This window comes from Mesoplodon densirostris, chromosome 6, assembly GCF_025265405.1.
Source record: "Mesoplodon densirostris isolate mMesDen1 chromosome 6, mMesDen1 primary haplotype, whole genome shotgun sequence".
Lineage (NCBI taxonomy): Eukaryota > Metazoa > Chordata > Mammalia > Artiodactyla > Ziphiidae > Mesoplodon > Mesoplodon densirostris.
The window spans coordinates 25,145,157-25,158,211 of record NC_082666.1 but is presented as its reverse complement, the minus strand read 5'-3'; the positions used below and the strand labels follow the sequence as shown (position 1 = coordinate 25,158,211).

Below are 13,055 nucleotides of genomic sequence, written 5' to 3'. Positions count from 1 at the left end.
GAGCAGTGGCAGAGAATGCTGTTTCCTGACAGCGCAGATTTAGGAGAAGGATTTAAGGCTGTGCGCCTCCATCTCACTGCCTTACGTGTCCCTCCGGGGAGGAAGCGGGACTCCAGACAGGCACAATCAGACCTGGCAGAGGACAGACCTGCGCTGGCTGTGCCCATGGGCCAAGGGGGCAGGAGCTCAGCTGAGGCCACTCGCGCAGACGGGCTGTGGCTAGAGGGGAGGTGACATCTGGTCATCACTCATCTGCACAGTTGGCGAAGGAGCAGACCTGCCCCCAACTCCATCCCAGGGGAATTCACCACCCACCACCAGGATTTGGAAATCCAGACAGGCTATCAACAGGAGGAAGGGTTGTTACTGGCTAACCGGGCCTCCTGGCTAGGGAGAGCCTGGGGTGATGATAATCAGAAGCAATAATGCTAATAACTGTAATAACAACGGTGATGCGGTAGCTAGATGTGTGTGTTAATTCACTGAATCCTCACAGTAACTCTGTGGAATAGGTGCTATCCTGAACTCCATGTTAATGATGAGGAAACAGAAACCCAGAGAGATTATATAAGGCACCCAAGGTCACCTAGCAGGTTAGTGGCAACACCACCAACTATCGTCTCACCCACTCCCCCACCCTGCCTTTCAATACACGACAGCACTTCGTAGTTTTCAGGTGTATTCACAGACCCTTGGTCACTGGGCTGTGAAGTGGGTTGGGCAAAGAAGGGCTTTCACATTTTGCAGACGAAGCCTAAAAATAGGTAACAGGCGGACTGAGCGCCCAGGATATCAGGGAAGGAGAAAAGGCGAGTCAGGCGGAGCCCATGGGAGGGCCTGGAGCTGGGGCAGATGGGCAGAGAGCAGACCCCGCTGGGTTGATGCTGAGCCCAATGGCAGCCGGCGAGGCAGGGCGCCGTCACCTCCGCTCAAGGTTAAGGCCGGGGCGGAGCGTGCACAGGATCCCCTGGGATCTGGCTGTGGTGGGAGAGGCTGCAGGGCTAGAGTCGGCGACTCTGGACATAAATCCAGGAAGCCTGTCCCCCGGACTGTTTACAGGAGGTGGACCTTGTGCAGACCGTAAGCATGAGGGACAGTTTGCTACCACCCACCTTACCTTTCTTCCTTGCTCTCTGTAGTAAGTACTGTTGCTCTGCATGGCTCCGCACATACAGCGCAAGCCCATTCCAGACCTTCCAGGGAATGGTTTTCAAACTGAGGAGCAGCCGGGTGCCACGGAAGTGCTTCTCTGTGTAGATGAGGAAACTGAGCCTGGGAAGGAAGGGGGTCCTGCCCGCGGCATCTAGACTTTTGAAGCGGGGTGGCTGGAGGAGAGCCACATCCCTGGCTCGAGGTCCCCACACCTTGTCTCTGTGTTTCCCTCCAAGTATCTGCGGAGATTTCTCTCTGAACCTTTCCTGGCCTGATCCTCATTTCTCCTCTAATTTTAGGGTTGCCCTGTCATTCTGTTGCCATGGTAGCAGAACCTTTGATTTGTCGACCCACAGCCCCGTCGGTTTATTGTCATTTTTCCATCAAACATCGCTAAACCATCAGGAGGGTCCCTCAGACCCTCCTCTGTGAGACTCAGCATGACAGTTGAACAGTGTGCCCAGGGATTAAGGGGTCCTAAGTTCTCCTTGAGGGGCTGTTTGCTCCAGAACCCCCAGTGAGAGGGAAAGTTTATGCTTGGGGGAGAGGTGATCAAAGATCTCTGTGGTCTGTTCTTTCCTCCCCTCAGACCACACCTACCTCGGATGCCTTTGGTCCCTCTGGACACTCTAAATACCTCAGGATTCCAGTCACAGGCCTTGCTCTGTGTTGCCCTTTCAAGCCTTTGCCCGTGCTGTCCCCCCTTCCAGAACCTTCTCTGACAAGTAAATGAACTCCAGTTCCAGGCCCCTGTATTAGCCAATGTGTTCCTGAGCTCCACCAGATTTAAGCGCCTGCTCCTCCCAACTCCAGTCCCCAACATCTAGGCATCCCCTGTCAGGACACTTAGCATGCTGTTCACCCCTGCTGAGTGCATTTCTGCCCCACCCACCCCTCCTGGGCCACATAGATCACTCTCCCGCACCACCCAGCCCAGCACCGCTGCATGCTGGGAGACCTCACCTCGCTGGGGAGACAGAGGTGAGCACAACAGCGTGACACCTTGAGCTCATGGAGCCCACCAGCTAGTGGGGGGCAGACAGTAAACACGCAAATAAGCACAGTCACTTTAGATTGCACAGATTCTGATAGCAGCTGGAAGTAAATAAACAAGATGCGGGGTTTGAGAATAACAGAAGAGTTCCAGAATAACTCGTGGAAGAGATTCTCTCAGTGCAAGTGTCCAGGGAATAAAACTCTGATTCTGGAGTCCGACTGGAGGCATCCTGGCTCCACATTTATTCATTTGTACATAATAAATATTTATATAGCACTTGTCATGTGCTAGATACTGTTCTAAATACATGATGTTTATCATTTTAAAGGAGTTTTTATGCTTAATTAATAGACTTCATTTCTTAGACCAGTTTTAGGTTTACAGAAAAATTTAATAGAAAGCATAGAGAGTTCCCGTATATGTCCCACCCCACACCCCATAGTTTCCCCCATTATTAACATCTTGCATTATGTGGTATGTTTGTGACAATTGATGAACCAATACTGACACATTGTTATTTGCTAGAATCCATAGTTTACATAGAATTCACTCTTTGTGTTGTACATTCTATAGATTTTGACAAATGCGTAAAATTATGTACCTACCATTACAGTGTCATACAGAACAGTTTCACTGTCTGAAATATCCTCTATGCTTACCAACCCCTGGTAACCACTGACCTTTTACTGTCTACATAGCTTTGCCTTTTCCAGAATGTCATATAGTTGGAATCATACACAATGTAGCCTTTTTAGACTGGCTTCTTTGACTTAACAATATGCATTTAAGATTCCTCCATGTCTTTTCATGACTTGATAGCTCATTTCTTCTTATCAATGAATGATATTGTTTTGTATGGATGCACCACAGTTTATTTGCCCACTGAAGGACATCTTGGTTGCTTCCAAGTTTGGGTAATTATTAATAAAGCTGCTATAAGACTTTTGTGTAGGGTTTTATGTGGACATAAGTTTTCAACTAATTTGGGTAAATACCTAGAATCAGGATTGCTGGTTCATATTCTACAAGTATGTTTAGTTTTGCCAAACTGTCTTGCAAACTGGCTGTACCATTTTGCGTTCCCATCAGCAATGAATGGGAGTGTCTGTTGCTCCAACCTTGTCAGCATTTGGTGTTGTTGGTATTTTGGATTTTAGCCATTCTAATAAGTGTGTGGTAGTACCACATTGTTGTTTTAATGTACAATTTCCTATGACATATGATGTGGAACATCCTTTCATATACTTATAGTATTTGCCACACATATTTCTTTGGTGAGGTATATGTTCAGATCTTTTGCCCACTTTTTAATTAGATTGTCTTCTTATTGTTGAGTTTTAAGAATTCTTTGTCTATTTTGTTTGTTTGTGGTTGTTGTTTTTGGCCGCACCGCACAGCTTGTGGGATCTTAGTTCCCCAACCAGGGATTGAACCCAGGGCCACAGCAGTGAGAGCACCAAGTCCTAACCACTGGACCGCCAGGGAATTCCCTCTTGGTATATTTTGGATACAAGAACTTTATCGTGTATATATTTTGCAAATAATTTCTCTGAGTCTGTATCTTGTCTTTTTATTGTCTTTAGCAGAGCAGAAATTTTTTACTTTAATGTAGTCCAAGTTAACAATTTTTTATTTCATGGACCATGTTTTTGGTGTTGTGATCTAAAAACTCATTGCCAAACCCATGGTCACCTAGATGTTCTCCTGTTAACTTCCAGAAGTTTTATAGCTTTGTGTTTTACATTTAGGTCTATGATCAAGTTTGAGTTAATTTTTGTAAAAGGTGCAAGGTCACTGTCTAGATTCATTTTTATGCATGTAAATGTCTAGTTGTTCCAGTACCATTTGTTGAAAATACTATCCTTTCCCCACTGGATTGCATTTGTGTCTTTGTCATAGATGAGTTGACTGTATTAGTGTGGGTCTATTTCTGGACTTAGATTCTGTTTCACTGACCTATTTATCTGTTCTTTCACTAATCCCACACTGTCTTGATTCATAGTTTTATGGTAATCCTTGAAGTCAAATAAGTTGAATAATATCAGTTCTCTGACTTTTATTCTTCAATATAGTGTTGGCTATTCTGGGTCTTTTATACAAAGTCTCCATATAAACTTTAGAATCAGTTTGTTAATAGCCACAAAGTAACTTGCTGGGATTTTGATTGGGATTGCATTAATTCTATAGATCAAGTTGGAGAAAACTGACATCTTAACAATATTGTGTCTTTCTATTCATGAACATGGAATCTACTTTGATTCAATCTACTTTGGGTTTTTTTGTTTTTGTTTTTTTTTAACATCTTTATTGGCGTATAATTGCTTTACATTGTTGTGTGATTCAGTCTACTTTGATTTCTTTCATCAGAGCTTTGTAGATTTCCTCATATAGATTTTATATATATTTTGTTAGATTTACACCTAAGTATTTTATTTTGTTTTTGGTGCTAATATAAATGGTGTTGTGTTTTTGTTTTTGTGTTTGTTTTTACAAAAGTCTTTTGAATCCTACAACCTTGTTATAATTGCTTGCTAGTTCCAGGAGGGTTTTGTTGATTCTTTGGGACTTTCTCCATAGACAGTCATGTCATTAACAAAAGGACAATTTTGTTTTTTCCTTCCCAATCCATATGCATTTTATTTCCTTTCTTGTCTTATTTTTGTATTAGCTAGCACTCCCAGTACAATGTTGAATAGGAGTGGTGAGAGAGAACAACCTTGCCTAGTTTCTGATCTCAGAGGGAAAGCATCTAGCTTCTCAACATTAAACATGATGTTAGTATATCATTTTTTTCCTAAATGGCTTAAAAATATATACAAAGTGGTTCTGCTGTCCAAAGCTGAGGGTGCCTTTGGGGAGGTGACAGGAAGGACAAATGATGACACAGGCAGAGCCCGGGTCATTAGGGACCTTGTGTGCTAAGCAGAAGAGTTTAAAATTCAACATGAAAGACATTTAATCAGGGAGTGACATGATCAGATTTGACCTGGTGGCAGGGTGAGAACAGATGAAGGGGTGAGGCTGAAGGCCCAGCAGTGGCTCAGAGATGGTTTCTGCAGCAATCCAGGCAGGAGCCGATGGCGACCTAAAGCAGGGCAGTTGCAGTGGGAACAGAGAGAGGTGGGTGGATTTGAGAGATAATAAGGAAGCAGACGTGACAAGGCTTGGTGGCTGATTGACTCTAAGGGGGAAGGAGGGCAGGGAGGCAGCAAAGGGCAGTGCCCGGATTTCTGAGTGGGTGGTGGGTGGCGGACCTCATCACCGAGGTCAGTGCAGAATGAGGAGTGGGTTTTGGAGGGCATGTGAGGGGTTCATTTCTGGTCAGAAAGGAGATCGGATGCAGGATCCTAGAGCACAAGGGAGCAGTTTGTCCAGTAGATAGAGATTTGTGGGAGGAGCGGTTAATACACTGAGGATGGGAGCTGTGGGGATGAGTGTGGTCTCCCAGAGAGTGGGTACAGTCAGAGTGAAGATGTCCCAACTGGAGCCCGAGGAATAACTAAGCAGGGATGGGAACAAGGGGAGAAGCCAGGGCAGGGGACTCTGATGTGGTGGTCGGTAACAAAGCGGGTAGCCAGGAGAGAGGGCTGCCCACAGATAGAGCGAGGGAGAGAAAGCTGTCCCTGCACGGGAGGAATTTGAGGAAGGAAGGGAGGGGTCTCCAGAGATGAATGTTCCAGACCAAGGCAAGGACTGACAGGCTCCCTCACCATCCACCCCAGTGACCTGGCCCCGTCCTCAGTACTCCTGCATTGCACCTTGCTTCCTCTGCTTTATGGAGTCTGACGGGCAGATTGGCTGTTTCTGCATTTCACAGGTAGCAGGGGTGGATAAATCTGCCAAGTATGTAAAAAAGGTTTTTAAAATACAATTTATATTCTTGGGAAAAAGGGAAAAACTCTCCTTTTTTGTATACCTACAATACTAGTGGCGATGGTGAATAGGTATTGGACATACGGGTGTGGGGTTCAGGGAGAGGTGTGGGCTGGAGATGGACACTTGGATGCAGTCAACATATAGATGACACAAAGCCTTGGCTGAGAGCACTGGGGGGGCATTTAGATGGAGACAAGAAGGGGACCAAGGTCAGACCCTCAATTATTCCCATGTTTGGAGAGCCGGGAGGTAGAAGGGAAACAGCAAAGGAGACCTAGAAGGAGAAACCATAGAGACAGAAAATCAGATGAGTCTGGTGTCTAGGAAACCAGATGAAGAAAATGTCTCAAGGAGGAAGTTTTGATGAAGCGTGTCAAACGCTACTTTTAGATCAAGTAAGATGAAAACCAAGAATTGACACTGTGTATGTGTGTGCATATACACACACACCCATATGGGTTTTTGTTGTTGGTTTTTTTTTTTTTTTTTGCTTTTAAAGAAAATAATTTGGATAATTTCCCCTGAAGTGAAAGCAGTGCATACTGATGGTGTGAAGACAGCCTGTGAATCTAGGTGGAAGGGTTCTTTGCTTTTTCCCAAGCCTTTCTTCTCTACCAGGCCACCACCTACGCCTCCACTTGACCATTCTGAAAAGGTTTTGAAATGGAGAGGAAATGGCAGACAGCACTAAAGGCCACCAATGTTGAACCCTCGGAGAGCCCCAGGCAGCCCATGAAGCAGCATCCTGCGGTTGCCTCTTGCTCCCTGAGCCTCCCCCCGTCCGCTTCCCAGACAGGTGGCAGCAGAGACAGAATCACGTGCAGTCGGTCACCCACGGGAGCTACGTGTGTGACGTTCACTTACAGAAATGGCAGCAGGCTGTCCACACCGGCTGCCTGGCAGCCCGCCTCAAGAACCACCTGCGCTCTGGGTTCTGTGCCTTTCTGGCCACTTGGGCAGTGACCAGGTAAAGGGCAGTGTGGGACACAGGAGTATTTCAGACTTTCCTCCGTATTCCGTGCTTTGACTGTGCTTTTTGAAGCAAATGCGGGATTTGGAAGTCATGGACTGCCCTTGGCTCTGAAACTGGCGTCTTATTTCAGTTATGTTTCTATGGAAATGGATATTGGAAGAGGCAAATACATAGAGTTTTAAATAATTTTAACTCTTATCTTCTGCCTCCCTCTACAGTTGCTCTGAAAAAAATCCAATCCTAAAGCAGACACTTTCAGAAACGTCTGGTATCTTCATAAAGCTTGTCCAAGCTCCATCTCATGCTATTTATTTTGAAAAAAGAGACATCAGAATGTCCAGGGTGAGGGGCCTGCTAAGGGTCAAGGTGCACCCTGCTCTCTGGGCTGCACATGGGCAGCCTGGTGGTCCAAGGCTTTGATGCCAAGGTCACATTCCAAGTGATGGGTCATCGCCACCAGCCCTGAACAGTAGGACAGGTCTCTCATCCGTAGTCATCCATGGGGTTCTGGATGGCCGTCCTCAGGCCCCACCCGGATGCAGACCATGCCCCAAGCAGGGTAGTGGGACTCTGCAAGGACTTCGGGTGGGTTCGCTAGCTGAGAGCCACCCCAGTGAGCCTGACTAACTCCTCCCAGGAGAGGACTACACCATCTGATGTTCTGACCATGCCGTTCTGCTGTTGAAAGTCCTCCCCATCAGCTAGGGGATGAAGCCCTCACTCCTTAGCAGTTCAAGGGGACCTCGATGACCCGGTGACCTGGCCTCATTTGCCTCCCCTGCCTCATCTCTCGGCCCCTCCCTCGCTCCCTGTACTCAGCTCCCCTTATTAATGGCACTTCTCCAAAACGTCACACGCTATCCCCCCACGCCTCTGCATTTGCTGTCCTCCTCTACCCAGACCACCCTCCTTCCCACCCCAATACCCCGTCTTCATGTAAAAAATTCCTACTTGACCTTCAAGAGGCAGTCAGAAGCGTCTTCTCCAGGAGCATTTGGAGAATGCGGGCTGCCTTGGATGCCTTTGTCTAGGCCCCCGCCTCACCTTGTTGGCCCCCTCATCTGGTCACAACAGTGGTAATTATTTGTCTGTGCACCTGGCCCCTCCTAGTCTGTGACCTCCTCAGAGGCCAAGGCCATCCGTGTGTCCCCAGCGCCCAGTGGCAGGGTCTGGCTCACAGCAAGTGCTCGGTAAATATTTATTGAATAAATTGTTCCCTCCACCTAGAACTCTCTCCCCATGCCTCCACATGTCCGAATTCAACCCACCTGTCTGGGCCCATTAAGCCGGCTTCTCCAAGCAATGTCTTTGCCGAGCTGCAATTTAATTTAATACTACACCCTCACCTTTTATCAAGGGCCCAATTACGGGGCTAAAGCTGCCAATTGAAGAATGATTCAGCATCTTCTATAAAAGGCTGTTGTTCAGTTTGTGACTTAATGCCCCTGAGATAAAGATCCACAGGATAGATGCTCACAGACTTTAGTGCCAGGAAATGGGCTGTGCTTCCCCCCCACCACCCGCCATGAACTTGTATCTCCTTCCTTCTTTCAATCAAGCAATCATAACTGAATAACTGAACTCTGTTTTCTTTTTAACTTTGGCTGCCAGAAAGGTGGAGCCAAATTCAACACTCAGCCACAGTAACCATCTTTTCTCAGGTTCCTGGAGGATTGTCTCGCCTTCTGATCGTTTGTCTGTATGTTTAATTGTCCCGTTGTGTTTGGGCTTTTATGTTGTACTGCCTCAGCCCCTTTGGGAGAGGAGGCAAGGTGTAAGTTCCAGATTAAGTTATTAAAGTGCGAATGCTAGATGAGATTTAATTGGAACGATATGCCAGAGAGACGTTTTAAGGATGCCTGAAGACAACCTCCTTCTGGCAGGGGTCCCAGCTGCAGTTGGCATTGTGGACCCAACATATGGACGGACAGCTCTGCCGGCCACAGCCAGGTTTCTGGAACATCTTGCCTCAGAAGGCATCTTAGGTCCATGGGAGACTGCAGTTTATTTCAGCTTCCTTATTGGCTTCCCTAGTGTCTTCAGGAGGTACTTGGGATCCAGAGGCCCCTCAGGACACAGAGCAAAAGATGCAGAGCCATTGCACCAGGGGACAGCCCTGAGGCAAGAGATTCTCTAGTCTCTACCTGTCCAGGTGCTCTGCAGGGGGTGGGCTGTTTACTAGGAATTTTCAAGTGCCGTGGAGCACAAGAGCTGGAAGATGATCTGCAGTCCTGGCCTCTTCTGACCACTTGTGTCTTGGTAAAGCCATTCCAGTTCTTGAGCAAAGACTACCTTTAAATTTTGATGATTGTCCCCCCGTCCATGTTGGCAGAAACACAGGCTGTGGCACCCACGGAAGCATTCCCTCTTTTCTGTGGGGGAATTCCAACCAACCTACCTCTTTGGAAATGGTGTGTCATCCCGGCGCTCCTTCAGCATTTATGGGGGGCCTGTTGTGTGCTGTGCTCAGGCTCCCTCGAGGGCTGCAGTCTGATGGGCAAAATTAAATGCACACGGGGTGGGCTGTCGTCTTCTCCATGACACATGTCTCCAGACTCTTGGTTTTACGTTTGACTTACTGGGCTTACTTTTCTAAAATATGAGCCAGGATCGTGTTTGGATGTAATGTCCCTCAGAGGGTGAAGAGTGAGAGAGAACGGGGTGTGCTAGGTTTTGCTGTGGTAACAACAACAGCAACAAAACTCCGTGGATTAAAACAACAGAGACTTCACTCATCATAGCACTTGTTCGTAGAGGATCCATTGCAGCTTCCGCCCTTAGCATCCTCGCTCCAGGACACAGCTGGTGGGGCACCTTCTGGGACAGTTTTTGTGGCAACGGGAAAGAGTGTATGGCAGGTGACTTTTAAAGCTTCCACTCCCAACTGCCACATGTCACTTCCACTCATATTTCATTGGCCCTATCATGTTAATTCTCCATGCCTGGGTTCAGTGGGGCAGGAAAGAGCGGTCCTACTATGTGTCCAGGACAGGAAGAACCAGGTATCGATGTTCAGCCATAATGACTACTGTAGTGCCGCCCACCCACTTCCTAATCACTGTCACAGCTGCTACCCCCCCATTCGAATGTGAGCTCCATGAGAATAGGGAGGGGGCAGAGTTGTATGTTATTCTCTGCTGTATCCCCAGCACCTGCAAACGTGCCTGGCACATAGTACACACTCAATAGATAATATCAGTTGAACAATTGAATGAAGCCAGTCTTAGGGCAATTTTATTATGAGATCAATGAAATATTCTCTGAGAAGTTCTGTGCTAGTCCTGCATACTCTACTGTCAAATCCTATCCTAATCCATCACTTCTGTCCATCTTCACTGCTACCACCAAGGACCAAAGTACCATCATCTCCCACCATCTCGCATCCCAGAGGGGCCACTATGAGGCAGAACTACAGCTGACACACAATGAACAGGGATGATGAGTAAAGAACCTTTATTGTGTAGGCCACTAAGTTGTTGTTTACTGTTGTTACCACAACTTTCTAAGCATGTTCCCTGCTTCCACTCATAGACCCTTCCAAGCCACTCTCCATGGCAGACATATATCTTTTTATTTTTTTTTGGCTGCATTTGGTCTTCGTTGCTGCACGCAGGCTTTCTCTAGTTGTGGCCAGCAGGGGCTACTCATCATTGCGGTGCGCGGGCTCCTCATTGCGGTGGCTTCTCTTGATGCGGAGCACAAGCTCTAGGCACGCGGGCTTCAGTAGTTGTGGCTCGCGGGCTCTGGAGTCCAGGGTCAGTAGTTGTGGCCCACGGGCTTAGTTGCTCCGTGGCATGTGGGATCTTCCTGGACCAGGGCTCGAACCCATGTCCCCTGCATTGGCAGGTGGATTCTTAACCACTGCGCCACCAGGGAAGCCCTATCTTTTTTTTTTTAAGATACAATTCACATACCATAAAGTTCAGTTTTAAAATGTATACTGCAGTGTGTTTTAATATTGTATATTCGTAAGGCTGTACAACCAATCCTCACTATCTAATTCCAGAAAATTTTCATCACCCCGAAAAGAACCCCTGTTCCTTTTACACATCACCCTCTATTTCCTCTTCCCTCCAGCCCCTGCCAACCAATAATCTACTTCATGGCTCTGTGGATTTGGCTACTCTGGAGATTTCATATCAATGGAATCATACAATATGTGGCTTTTTGTGTCTGGCTTCTTTGACTTAGCATAATGTTTTTAAGGTTCTTCCATGTTGTAGTATGTATTGGTATGTCATTCCTTTCTATGGCTCAATAATATTCCCCTATATGGATGTGCCACATTTCATTTGTCCATTCATCAATTGATGGATATCTGGATTGTTTCCACTTTTTGACTATTATGAGCAATGCTGCCATGAGCATTTATGTACAAGTTTTTATGTGAACATATGTTTTCAATTCTCTTGGGTATGTATGTATGTGTGTGTGTGAGTGTGTGTGTGTGTGTGTGTGTATATATATATATATATAGAGAGAGAGAGAGAGAGAGAGAGAGAGAGAGTGAGAAAGAGATAGGTAGAATTGCTATGTCATATGGTAACTCTGTTTAACATTTTTAGGAATTGCTAGACCATGCCACAGTGGCTGCAACATTTTACATTCCCACCAGCAATACATGAGGGGTCCAGTGTCTCCATATTGTCACCAACACTTGTTACTTATCTGCCTGGTTGATTATAATCATCCTGGTTGATTATAGGTGTGAAATGGTATCTCATTGTGGTTTTGATGAGAATGACTGTCAAATGACTAATGATGTTAAGCAACTTTTCATGTACTTATTGGCCATTTGTATATCTTCTTTGGAGAAATATCTACTTAAGTCCTTTGCCCATTTCTAATTGAATTCTTCATCCTTTTGTTGTTGAGTTGTAAGAGTTCTTTACATAAAGATAGGCTAGATTTGTGGTTTTCAATCCTGGCCACATCACCCCAGAAAAGATCTTCAAATACTGGTACTCATGTCACACCCCCCAGAAATTCTGATTTAATTGGTTTAGAAAGAAGCCTGGACATTGGGATTTTTTAGAAATTACCATGGGTTCTGTTGTGCAGCCAGGGTTGAAACTTTCTGAACCAGAGCCTCACCAACCTATAGGAAGGGCCCAGGACTGCATTTTGGATACCAGAGTTAGAAACCGACCCAGGACAATACATTTAAGGCTAAAAAATAGGGAAGAAAAACCTGAATCCAAGAAACCTGAAGTCCACATGGCCCCTACCAACCCTTACCCCAATTCCCAGCTAGAGACTGTGACGGTGACAAAGGAAATGCAGACTATGGGGTGGGGCCTGGGAAGGTTCACATGTGTGGATCCCACAGAGCTGAATGAGCCCCTCCAGTCTCATGTTTTCCTGAAAGTCCCTGAATCATCATTTGAACAATTGTTTCCGCATTGGAAGTCAGAGAGCAAGGAATAGGAAAGAAGGAAAAACTACGAGTTTTCTATTTCTGGAGCATTTTTCATTGCACTTGAGAGGCAGAGGGTGAGCAAATTGCAGACCAGAACTTCAGGTGGGTTAAAAAAAACAGCTGCAGGAAGCCACCAACCACGGAAACCAACAGGGAAGCAAGGGGCAAGGGAACCACAGTGTCAGGGCACCTCGACACCCACAGTGGCTCTGCAATAGAACCGTTGGCCACTTGGTGGGATGTTCATTGTTTTCTGCCACTGTTTGGCTTGGAGTGTCTCCCTAAAGTAACAGTGGATTAAACTGCAAATACTGAGTCACTTTGACCTTGACATAGGGTGGAATACTTCACACGACCCACAGATGCTCAGTTCAGTTCAGAAGACACTGACACAACCTGTGGACCCCTCCTAAGAGCTCAGGGGACAGCAACCTCATCATCCCAATTCTCAGTGCCCAGCCCACCCACTCCCCTGCCCTTCTCTGGACTGGGTCCCTAACCCCAAGTCTGTCCCACTTGGGTACAGGTGCTCAACAGTTGGCAAACACATACTGTAATAATAAGAGTGCCTCACATTTCTATAGTATGCACAGTTTACAAGGCACCTTGACAGCCCCATTTTAGAGATGAGGAAACTG

At 46.4% G+C, this 13,055-nt stretch overlaps 1 protein-coding gene across 2 annotated transcripts in view; it reads left to right on the top strand.

Moving 5' to 3' along the window:
- GABBR2 (gamma-aminobutyric acid type B receptor subunit 2) overlaps positions 1-13,055 on the top strand; it is a 369,607-nt gene that overhangs the window by 316,579 nt on the left and 39,973 nt on the right. The window lies entirely within an intron of this gene.